General features: G+C 44.1%; 2 protein-coding genes across 4 annotated transcripts in view; one reads left to right on the forward strand and one right to left on the reverse strand.

Moving 5' to 3' along the window:
• The window catches only part of LOC145505040 (uncharacterized), a 387325-nt gene that overhangs the window by 304554 nt on the left and 70304 nt on the right, over window positions 1-12467 (forward strand). The window contains exon 10 of one of the 2 annotated variants that reach the window (XR_014052734.1): window positions 4383-6465. The exons of the other annotated variant lie outside the window; for it this stretch is intronic. The gene's annotated coding sequence lies outside the window, so the exon portion shown is untranslated. Of the gene's footprint in view, window positions 1-4382; window positions 6466-12467 lie in introns of those variants that run through there. 2 annotated transcript variants of the gene reach the window in all.
• The window catches only part of LOC145505041 (uncharacterized), a 128935-nt gene that overhangs the window by 67465 nt on the left and 49003 nt on the right, over window positions 1-12467 (reverse strand). The window lies entirely within an intron of this gene.

Raw genomic sequence — 12467 nt, forward strand, 5'->3', positions numbered from 1 at the left:
GAGCCTCACATGAGGAGAGATCATGAGGATTCAATCTATGTGAGTTCCTGAGGGGCCTTTGAAATCAGCCAAGGAGTTGATAATTGCTCAGAGATACCACAGCTGTAGTTTTTCTCCAGGTTTTGCTATAATCAGTTTTTTTGTTGTTGTTGTTAAATTGATTTGCTCTGACTTCCTCAGGGGTTTCAAATTCAGTTGTGATTTGCACCTGCTTTTTTTTTTTTTTTTGAACCTTCAAAAACTTACGAGGGAGAGAAAGGAGTCATATTTTTCCACTCCACAGGCCCTGGGCTTCCAACATGGGGCTCCTCTGGGTTTAGAAGCTCTCAGGGGAACCAGACCTTTGGCTTTGGGGCCCTTTAGGTAGACATGCAAGAAACATGTTCTAGAGCAGGTTGAAATCCTGGTCTGAGTCCAACACTAGAAGACTGCTGCCTCTGCAGTGATTTAAGGGTGGGGGTGAGAAGGACCCTTTCTGTCAAAATGCAGGACTCAGGGCTTACTCAAGACCCGTATCAGGGCCAAGCACTTAGCTTTTATCTGCTTCAAAGGCAAACCGATTTGATCACAGCAAGGGAAAGCAAAATGGACTCACTCCCTGAATTTAAAAGCTCTTCCGAATTGTTGCATTCTGTAGACCAAACAAGGTTCTGCATTTCAACTCCATCCCTTTCTAAAAGAGCTGCAACCTTCTCTTGGCATCACCATCACCCAGTATTTTTTGAGGATTCCTTTTCATGTAGACCCCTGAGCTACCTGTCGGAGCTGGATGCTAATTCACAAACATGCCCCGTGCCTCGTTCCCATAGAGAATGAGGGAAAGGATCTTCTCTTTGGTTGAAGTTATTACTTGAACCAGCAAGTGATCTTTTATCTAATTATTGGCAGCAAAAACAGCTTAATATCAACACTTCTAAAACTCTGTTTTAGGCTGACGACTACACAAATGTAATTGTCTCATAGACCATAACCTTTACAATGGCTCGATTTTTATGGTAATTTTAGTGACATAATTTGCAACCTGAAAAATCTCATTGACAATTTATATTGCTCAAAACTGCATGTTCCATAGTGTATTATTAAAATCTTTTCCCTGAAGTTCTGCAGTTCTAGTGGACAACTGGCAACCCCTGCTTTAAAAGGTATTCAGTTTAAATCATACTGACTATATTCAGTGGCATATATTAGCTTTTCCCAGAGCTTCCTTTGCCAAACACAGTCCCGCAAGAAGATCATTTGTGTGGGGAGTTCTGTAGTCTAAATCTGTGTTTGTTTCTGACCGTGAAGCAGCACAGAATCAAATGGACAGTAGAAATCATGAGGGTCCTGACAGTCTGCAGATCTGTGTTCCTGGGCCACACCAATTTTGACATTTATAATAATTTTATTTTTTTTGAACTTTCTCGAGTTTTATTTCATATCCAGATTTTAACATTAGAAGTAGTTATTATGAAGAAATAAATCTATGACATTTTTAAATATCACCACAGGCTCTTCCATCCTCCTTCCCCCACCAGAATCTGAAATGAGCCTTTTGTTTGTTTGTTTCACTGTTGAATTTAAGACATAATGACTGACTTTAAAATAGTCATGGAGAAAAGCAGAAGAAAGATAGTCTCTGTGCTTCTGCTTTCCCATGGGGAAACTGGGAAATAGAATATGCTTATAGAAGCTCAGGCCTGATGTAGACATGCTTTGCCCACTCATGTGCTACAGAAATGTCTATTAATTGTGCGAGTATAAATAACATGAGAAATCCACAGGGCAAATCCAAAATTCTCCACAGTCAGTCTTATGCCTATTTTCCAGTCATTACTTCCCTACAGGAACCCTCCCCTCTGTGCAGCTCAGGTGGTGTCTTCCAGTGTGGACACGTCTTCTGTAACACCACCTATGCTTACCTCTGCCTTTTTAAGGAAGCCTTCTTCTCAGCCATCCACCCCAAGACTCTCTGCCTCCTTTATATGTATTTACCTCTTTCAATCATTTATTCATTCTATTATATATAATATAAAAATCCATATCCAATGTCCACATCCACCATCCACAACCATATCCCACGACACTGCATCTATATCCACATCCAACATCTATACCCATATCCAGCATCCACATCCTCATCCATTCCAACATCCAACATCCACATCCATGCACAACATCCACATCCAACATCTACACCCTAATCTACATCTAATATGGAACATCTGCACCTGCATCCAATGCCCACATCCACATCCATATCTATATATTCTATTTTTATTTCAACACTCAGGTTCTATCACTTGCTTTAGGTCTCATCATTTGCCTCATTTTGATTTGTTTATCTTTACAGTGGATATCTTTCCTTCCCGGTTCCACCACGAACTCCTAGAGATAGCAATATAATTTAATAATTTTTGTATCTTACACTGACACACAGTAGGTCCTCAAGGTATAGATGATGTTGGGAGAAAGATAGCACCCCCCAAACATACCCCAGTGTCATTGTTCTGGGCAGGTCAGTCACATCATCTCATTTAATCCTTGTGACCTTCTGACCTTGTCTCTTTCAATGTGATCCAGTCACACTAGTCTGTTTTTAATGCCTTGGGTATGCAAGATTGTTCAACCTCTGACTTTTGCACTGGCTGTCCATTTGCCTGGATTTCTTTCCCCACCAGATCCTCCCATGGTTGGCATTTTCTCTCCATTTTTATTTAAGCTCAAAAGTTACCTACCGTGAGAGTCTCACCCTGACGACCTTAATCAAGGAACCCAACCCAGGCCCCACACTGGGTTATTCTACATTCCAATGTCCCTTTTCATTCTCCCCATAACACTTATCAACACCAGAAATTAGCTTATTTATCTATTTACTTGTTTATTATCTGTCTCCCCCTGTCCCTTCCCCAACTATTGTATAATAAAGTGTAAGCCCCATGAGGGCAGAGGTTATACTGACTTGTTTGTGGCTATATTTATAGCCTAGAATCATGTCTTACACATAGTACGTGCTCAGTTATCATCTAATGAGAAAATAACCTTGAGTGGATACCAATTTTGGAGATGTGAAAACTGAGGCTTATGGATGTGGAGTGACTATGCCTCCTATTGGCAACTTGTAATTGGCAAATCTGAGACCCAAAGTCCTTCTCTCCAGGCCTCTCATGTTACAGGAAACTGCTTCTCCATAGACATAGGTACATTCATGGAAACATGATGCTTCTTCTACATTGTTCAGATCTTCTGATGTTTCTCTTATGTCCTTGTCTGCTTTGAAATTATAGACAGACATGTGAGTCTCTAATTTCAGAAAGTTTCACTCACCAGTGTGATAACAATAATAGCTTCTGTATTTGCTAATATGCTAAGGTCTTTGTATATGCTAATCTCACTTAATTCCCATAACAGCCCTATGAGGAGGATAATTTTATCTTCATTTTTATACATGAGAGAAACATAGCTCATGAAAATGAAATATCTTAAAGTCAGTGGTATCAAGATTAGAATCAGAAGATACTAACAAGGTAATATGAGAAATGATGGATAAAAGGCTGGAGGAGCCAAGATTCATCTCTTTGGTGCCAAAGCCTGTATTTCTCACCCTCATGTTAGACTCAGGACTCTCTAAAAAGCAGGCTCTGTATGTTTCAGGAAACTCAAACAGGGGCTCTGTATCAACCTAGAGAGGTGGGATGGGGAGAAAGATGAAAGGGAGGTTCAAGAGGGAGGGAATATATGTATACCTATGACTGATTCATGTTGAGGTTTAACAGAAAACAACAAAATTCTGTAAAGCAATTATCCTTCAATTAAAAAATAAATAAAATTTTTTAAAAAGCAGGCTCTGAGATGGGTACCAAGGATATTAAGACTCATTCTCTGACTACAACAAGCTCTCAGGCTAAACAAGAAAGACCTAGTTTGAACAAGAAAGGAGCCGATGTATGGGATGAGGGTGGGGAGCAGAGGGAGGTGGGCACACATGGATGGGAGTAAGGATAGACACAACTGAACTTCAGTTTCTTCAGTGTCACACCAGGGCTGTAGTGGGAGAAAGTCACTTGCAAATTCCATTTCAGTGGTGTTGCCAGTAGGAGAGAGCCTGCTCAAGTACAGTGCTGGAGAAGCATGTGGATGAAGGGACTACACAGCCATAGAATGTGGCTGGAGGCGGCTCAGGACAGCAGCGTGATTACAGTGGCCCCTAGATCCACTGACCTTCTTCCTTTCATGGCCTAATGCCAGTCACTCTGACTCATGGGCCTCTGGCTACTGGAAACCCACAGCAGCCCAGTTTTCTTCCTGGGTCACTTGGTTCTGGTTTCATTTTCTGATACAGAATATGGTCATCATGTATATTAAGCTTACAAATTTCCTTATACTGTCAAATCTTCTTGCAGAACGAAAAAGAAAAGTGGTCCTGTGACAATGTGGTCAGCTCCGTGAAGAGTCCACATCTGACCAGAGGGACAAGGGCTTCCTTAACAGAGTGAGGTCTTGGCCTGTTGAGTCAACAGACCCAACTTTCCCTACCAAGAAAGCTATCTTGCTCAGTGTTCCAACAAGGATGGAACACATGCTCAAACAGGGTCATTTGGGGAACATTGAATGACAGGACTGTTACTTAGGTGCAAAGGAAATCAACAGGAGATGGTATAAAGGAAACTCTGGGGCTTGCAAAGGCGAGAAAGCCATTGGCATCACTTGGTCTTCAAGGGGCAAGAAGAGGGAGAAGCTCCTGGAAGCAGAAGAGGACAGTTGTAGGGAGAGGACCTCCTGGGAAGAGGCTACCTTTGATAAAGGGAATCTGCTGAGCCCCAGGAACCCTGCAAGGAAGGGCCTGGGGAATGCAAACACACTGGTCTTACTCTCTGCACCTCCTGCTGATCCATCCCATAGGCTAGAGTCACCTGGGAGCTAGAGGGCTGGAGCTCATTGATGTGGTCCATGTAGGCCAGCCTCTTGGGATGCAGAAGAGGGAGAGGTGACCTAGGGCGATATGGACACTTACCAGCACAATGGTTATGGCTGGTTGAGAGTAACTATACCACCAGTAATGGTTTTGGCAGACAGCTTCCATTGACTACTTGATATATGCATAGCACTTTGAAAACTCATTCATAGATTAGCTCGTTTGATCCTCACAGAAAGCCCGTGAGGTAAACACTGTCCTAGTCCCGTTTTTTAGACTGGAAACTAGAGACTACAGAGATACTGCTTGTAAATAGAGGAGTGTGGGCTTGAACCCAGCTGGCTATGATTACACATCCAGTGTTCTTTGTCTACCAGACCCACTCATCTTACCTAAAATGAAAACTGATGATTTAGGTAGTAAGGCATTGCTAAAATGGAGGGAGTGTCTGAAATATAACCTGTGAGACAAAGATGTGATATTTCCATAAGCTTTATTTGGCTTATGAGATTGAATATACATACTCCATTTAAGATATATTAAAGTATAAACCAAGAGAAAAGAGAGAGAAAGAGAAACCAGAAAACAGAGAGAGAGCGTGTGCACCAGTTGCATATAGGAGACAGGCCAAATGTCTAATTATAGTTGATAAGGCCCGTTATGATCTGTACCTTGACCCGACTCATCTTTCCCCACTCCCTGTAGAGCACTGTGACCCAGCCAAACTAAATTTTATTTTAGTTCTCTAAATAGCCCTCACATCTTTGCCTATGCTGTCCCTTTGGCCTGAAATACTTTCCCCTGCTTCCCATTCACCCATCTTAAACCCTATTTATCTATCAGGCCTCAATTTTGACTTTTCTTTCCTCTTTCTTCCCTCTTTCTTTCCCTCTTTCCTCCTACCAACACATATTTACTGGACACAGTACCTGCAGGCACAGTGGTAGGTGTTTCTGACATGGGTCCCTCCCTCATGGAGTTTCTATGAGAAAACCTTCTTTCATGCTCATGTCTGGGTTGGGCGGCTCTCCTGGGTGTTTTCTCAGCAGCTTGAGATGATCCTATTATAGTCTTTTTACTCTGCATTCTAAAACCTTTGTTCTGTCTCCTCCACTAGACCATGGGCTTCATGATGGTAGGACTGTGTGTCTATGTGGGTGTTAGTTTCCAATTGTTGCTGTATGTAACAAATTACCATGAACTCATGGCTTAAACCAACCCAAATTAATGACCGTAGAGTTCTGGGGTCAAAAGTCCAATACAGCCCTCACTGGGCTAAAATCAAGTTGTATGGAGTCCATGTTCCTTTATAGAGGCTCTATGGGCAGAATATGTTTTCTTGTTTTTTCCAACTAGAGGCTGCCTGCATTCCTTGGGTGATGGTGCCTTCCTCCATCTTCAAACCCATCAGTGACTGGTGGAGTCTTCCTCACTTTGTGTCACTCTGACACTGACAACAACTCTTTTGCCTTCTCTTTTTATCATTTAATGACCTCTGTGATTATATTGGGCCTACTGGGGTAGTCCAGGCTAATACTCCTATATTAAAGTCAGCTGATTAGCAAACTGAATTCCATCTGCAACCTCAATTTTCTTTGCCATGTAACATAACATACTCACAGGTTCTAAGGATTAGGACATGAACATCTTTCAGAAGCCAATTTGCTGCCAGCCACCCTGTGTATCCCCAAATGCTAGTCCAAGGGCAAAAATAGAATATCTCAGGATGCAGGTAGATTGTGTGTGTGTAGAACATATAGATGATCTATATATGTCTAAGGCATGTGTCTGTTTGTGTGACACATGTATATATGCTGAGTGTTCACATGGGCAGATGGGTCTATGTGTGGTTTGGGGGGCATATGCTACCTGACCTCATTAGCTGTGGTCAGTATTAGGTCTTGGAGGGTAGGAACACCACCCAAGGGGGAAATATAAAGATGAACCAGGCAACCAAGTACTATTTTCCTGACAATTCAAGTTGTGAAATAGTTTAACTCCCATATGGATATTTGTGTTTAGAGACCTGGATTTCTGTGCCCTGTGGTCATATGTGTTGGTTACCATATTCACAGTGAAGGTAGCATCCTGCCTGGGCCAGGCACCCCCTCTAGAAGGGCCTGTATGAGTCAGCATATAGCTCAGGGGCACATTCAGTGCTGCCAGCAATGAGTAGATCAATCAAATTATTATTTCCCATCTTTCCAGCAAAAATAACAGCTTCTGATAAGGAATCCTGATCAAATCATCAGCCCTTCCCTTACCGCAACTCTGAGAACAGCCGAGCCCGGCAGAGGCCTTGGGGATCATCTGGGTCATACCCTTCACTTTATGGAAGGGACAGAGCCAGTGAGAGGGCAGCTTGTGCAGGTTCATACAGGCATCCATAGACAGGACAAGAAGGGGGACCATTTATGAGGTGACTGCCAGCGCCTTGAAGGCAGGGACTCCACATTAAATGCTCCTATAGCATCAGGCTTCCTTAGAACTTTCTGCTCCCCAGGTCTTCACGTTCCTAAGAAATGATAAAACCAAGGGAACGTGTTTATAGACAGAGCCTCTTTGTTACTGAGAGATGCTTCTACTCAGATTTCTCACATAAGAATCTGGGATAGACAGTCTACAAATCTCAAAGCATGTTTTTCTGCCTTTCCCTTATAGCTTAGGCTGAAGCCAGACCCAAGCTGTAGCTTTCTTGCTCAGAGTTTCCAGGTCCTGTTCTGATGCTGCTCAGCCTTCCCAAGCAAACCTGCCTTCTCCATGCGTTCAATCAACAGTGTCTGGGTGTCTCTACTGAGTACGGTCCTTATGCTAGATGTCAGGGACATTGCAGTGAACAGAGGTGGATACTTGCCCTCAAGGGGCCTGTAATCAAAGAACTTTCAGGTTAAAGGCAACCACACTCAGTCTTGAAGTTGTTTCATTTTGAAAAAAACAGAGAAGAGAAAAAGAGAGAAACACTTTCAACCAGAGTAGGAGCAGGCAGGAAGAAAAGATATCATGAAAGGAAAAAAAAAAAAAAAAGACAGTCAGAGACACACCAAGACCCAGAGGAAGGAAGATGTGGTAAAATATCTAGAATCACAGAGGCAGAGACAGGACCAAAGAGTCTCCCTACCACAAACACCTCTTCTCCATCTGCAGAAAACCTCAAGGAAGGGTTTTGGCTTCATGATGTATAATCCCTGTGCAAGTCCCTGCCATGCTCGGGAAGAAGGAGGCTGGGATGCAAGGAGAACCTCCTTGGAAGTTCTGTGGTACTCCAAGGAACCTAGTAGGGAGGGGTCAAGAGTGTATGATCCAACCTTACCCAAGGGCTGCTCTAAGCTCCCCTCCTCCACGGAGCCCTCCCCAGCATTCCTGAATAGAAACTGCTATCCCTGCAATGGAGAAGGAAAGGAATCCATTTGCCCTACATGGAGTCTCAGCTCAAGATACCTTACCTTGTCCTGTTAGCTGTGATTGCATGTGCCATGTTGTAACATAGGCTAAGTACAGCAGGAACTCTATAAATGAATGGTCTTTCTCTCTAAGACTAAGAACAGAAACCACTTATTTGTTCTCATTTAATCAACCAGTGTTTATTGAGCACCTATAGTAGACACTGTAGTGGATGCATGTTTACATCCCTAGACTTGACCACACGGAAGATGCTTACAATCTTGAACAATCAAAGATTCAGATCCCTCCTTTATAGAAAAGGGAACTGAGATGCAAAGAAAGTAAGGGCCCCAGATAATGTCAAGACTCAGACCTTCTTGGAGCTAACCTTCAGCTCTCTCACTTCGTACCCCCAGCCTAGCTCTACCTATCATGTATATGCAGCCTTACACATATTTGAGCTCAGATTTTCTGGTTCTCAGGCTGAGGACCCAGAAGAGAACCTCCCAGATGAATCAAGAGAAGCTGTCTTCTAATATAAGAATGCTGTTGAACTCATCTTTATATCCTCATCACCCAGCTCCAATCCTTGGCACATAGTAGGTTCTCTGAAAATGAACTGAAGAAATGAATTAAGCTCTATAGTATAGACCTCTCAGATCTTAGAATCTTTCCTGTCTCATTCAAATCTTAGCAGAGGAGACACCAACCCCAACCTCATAGCCCCTTTGCTGCCCTGTTCCTAGATAAAACATGTGCCATCAGTCAAAAGTGGTATTGTCCTTGAGGCATGCTGGGACTTCTTCATGTGTTGTTAGGGATGTGGGAAATTCAGGCTTGGAAGCTGGGGCAGGAGGGACTAAGTGGTAGTGGTGTATGATGGCAGGAGGTTCTAGACAGGGCGTGGTACCAGTAGTTACATAGGACCCAGGATGATTTCCCCCTTTACTCTGAAGGGAGACTCTGAAGGGGCTATAACTTGCAGCCTATGACAGTAGCCTCTGCCCCACTCCATTCAGAGTCTCAGTCTCTCTTTGACCTGGATTGAAGCTTTGTCCATGTCTTCCAAGCAGTGCTGGAAGCCATGTTTTCACCCTCATCACCACAAGTACATCGTGGGGAAGGGGACAGTCTCCCCTGAAATGGACTCAGTGACATCACCTTAGTCATCTTGGGCTGCCATACAGAATACTATAGACTGGAGGGCTTAAACAACAGGAATTTATCTCTCACAGCTCTGATGGTTAGAAATCTGTGATCAAGAATCAAATTTAAGATCAGCATGCCTCAAGGATGATAACCAGGGCTTTCTTCCTGGTTTGGAGACAGCTGCCTTCTCACGGGGCCCTCACATGATGGAGAGAAAAGACAGCAGGCAAGCTCTCCGGTGTTGCCTCCTGTAAACACACTAATCCCGTCAGGAGGACCCCATCCTTTTGACCTCAACATTAACCCTGAAAGGTCCCATCTCCAAACACTGTCACTTTGGGGTTCAGGGCTCCAGCATATAAATATGGGTCATGGTGGGGGATGTGTGTTCAGTCGCCCAGTCGTGTCTGACTCTTTGTGACTCCATGGACTGCAGCACATCAGTCTTCCCTGTCCCTCACCATCTCCTGAAGTTTGCCCAAGTTCATGTCTATTGCCTCAGTGATGCCATCCAGCCATCTCATCCTCTGACACCCTCTTCTTTTGCCCTCAATCTTTCCCAGCATCAGGGACTTTTCCAACGAGTCGGCTGCCTTCATCAGATGACCAAAATACTGGAGCTTCAGCTTCAGCATCAGTCCTTCCAACAAGTATTCAGGGTTGATTTCCCTTAAGGTTGACTGGTTTGATCTCCTTGCTGTCCAAGGGACTTTCAGGAGTCTTCTCCAGCACCACAGTTTGAAGGCATCACTTCTTTAGCATTCTGCCTTCTTTACGGTCCGGCTCTCACAACCATGGCAGGGGATGGGAGCATAATTCAGTCTGTGAAACCTTTCCACACTCATCCCCGGTCCCTCCCATAGGCCTGATTCTGTACTAAATAGCAGTTATATAAAGGTAGGAAGGACTCACATCCTGCCCTCCAGGGACTCAAAATCCTTGTGGGTACAGGGATGGAAGATGGGGAGTACAGGTGAGGACACACCAAGATAAAAATACAGTGCAAAGAAGTGTACAGACTGCTTTGGAAACAGTTGAGAAGTAGTGACACTGCTTAGAGGGATTTGGGAAGATTTCATGGAGGAGCTAATGGGTGAATTGGGCCTTCAAGGTTCAGTGGATTTTTGCCAGCTAGACAAGGAGCATAATAGTACTCCCAGTTAGGGAGGAGCTTGGAGCATGGAAGAGCATGGCGGATATTGGGGTGACTAACCAACCATGTGGATGAGTGTGTGGATGTGGGCATCAAACAATAGAACAAGCCTGGAGAGACGTCTGGAACTGGTCATGCTGCAAGGCCTGGGCCAGCCTGTGTGGACAATGGGGTGAGAGGGACACAGCTATTGTCTATGACCTGATCCTGCGGTCATAGCTTGGGAGGCAATCCTTTAAATGGGGCCAAGGCAGTGAGATTTGTGGGTTAGACTGTCTTAGTCCATTGAGGCTGCTGTAACAAAATACCACAGGGAGCTTATAAACAAGAGAAAATTATTCCTTATGCTTCTAGAGGCTTGAAATCTAAGATCAAGGTGCCAACATGATCAGGTTCTGGTGAAGGCCCTCTTCTGCGTTGCAGACTGTGAATGTCTTGTTGTGTTCTTACATGACAGAAGGGATGAAGGAGCTCTCTGGAGCCTCTTTTGTGTGTGTGTGTGTGTGTGTGTGTGTGTGTGTGTGTGTATGTGTGCACGCGTGCATGCATGCACGCTCATGCACATGCTGAGTGCTGAGTCGTATCTGACTCTTTGCAACCCTATGGACTGTAGACTTCCAGGCTCCTCTGTCCATGGGATTTTTCAGGCAAGAATACTGGAGTGGGTTGCCTTTTCCTTCGGCAGGGGATCTTACTGACCCAGGGATCAAATCCATGTCTCCTGTGTCTCCTGCATTGCAGGCAGATTCTTTATCTGCTAAGCCATAAGGGAAGCCCTTAAGAAGATATTAATTCCATTCATGAGCGTTCCATCTTTATGACCTAATTATTTCCCAAACACTAAACCTTCTAGCACCATCATACTGGGCATTAGGATTTCCATATATGATCTGGTGGTTGAGGGGGCCACAAATATTCAGATCATGGCAGAGACCAACAAGGAGACTGTAGTAGTGGGCTAGGCGAGAGGCAATGAAAGTCTGAATATGGCAAAAGGCTGTGAGAAAGGAGAAAGGTGAGCCAGTTTAAGGGCCATTGGACAGGTAGAGTTGACAGGATGAAGTCCAGATCAGACAGGAGAAAGAGTTCTGATGCCTCCAGGCTTCCCACAAGGGGCCTTAATGGATGATGGCGCCCCTTACCAAGGTGGAAAATGCAAGGAGAGTGCCGATTGAAGGTAAAGAGAAATTCCATTTTAGACAGCTGTGTTTGAGGTTCCTCTTAGATACTAGGCGAAATGCTTAGGGACAGGTCTGGAACCTCAACAATGGTTGACTGGACGTGTGGCTCTGAGATTCTGGAGAATAGGCAGTAATGCTATCGGGGGTGGATGTAGGGAGAGGTTGTATTGAAACTTGCAAGACCCTAAGTATGTGGCAGACAAACAACCCACCTATTTCTGTGCCTCAATTTCACCCAAAACCAACCATTGTTAGTATGAGAGGGATTCTTCAGGCTTCAAACTGGAGTATGCAAACATCAAGATTAGATCCACACTTTTGGGTGAGAATAAGCCCCTACCTGTCCCATAATCCAAGATTTTGCTAGGATATATTAGCGTTTGATTTCCTAAGTTCTTATATCCTTAAAAATGCACCAACTTTCCATCTGTGCTTAAAGGGAGAAAGAGCTCAGCTTATAGGAGAACTCAACCTTCAAGGCAGCCTGTTTTTTCAGCTGAGTATTGCACACACAAAGTTGTTTCTGGTACAAGACAACAGCATTTCCCCATTTTCCCAATGTACATTTTTTCCTCCAGCCATCCAAAGGAGCACCTCAAGACTTTCACATTTCCATACTTTCAGTTCAGTTCAGTTCAGTCGCTCAGTCGTGTCTGACTGTTTGCGACCCCATGAACCACAGCACACCAGGCCTCCCTGTCCATCACCA

This window comes from Giraffa tippelskirchi, chromosome 5 (genome assembly GCF_054371585.1).
Source record: "Giraffa tippelskirchi isolate mGirTip1 chromosome 5, T2T-mGirTip1v1.2.pri, whole genome shotgun sequence".
Classification (NCBI taxonomy): Eukaryota; Metazoa; Chordata; class Mammalia; order Artiodactyla; family Giraffidae; genus Giraffa; species Giraffa tippelskirchi.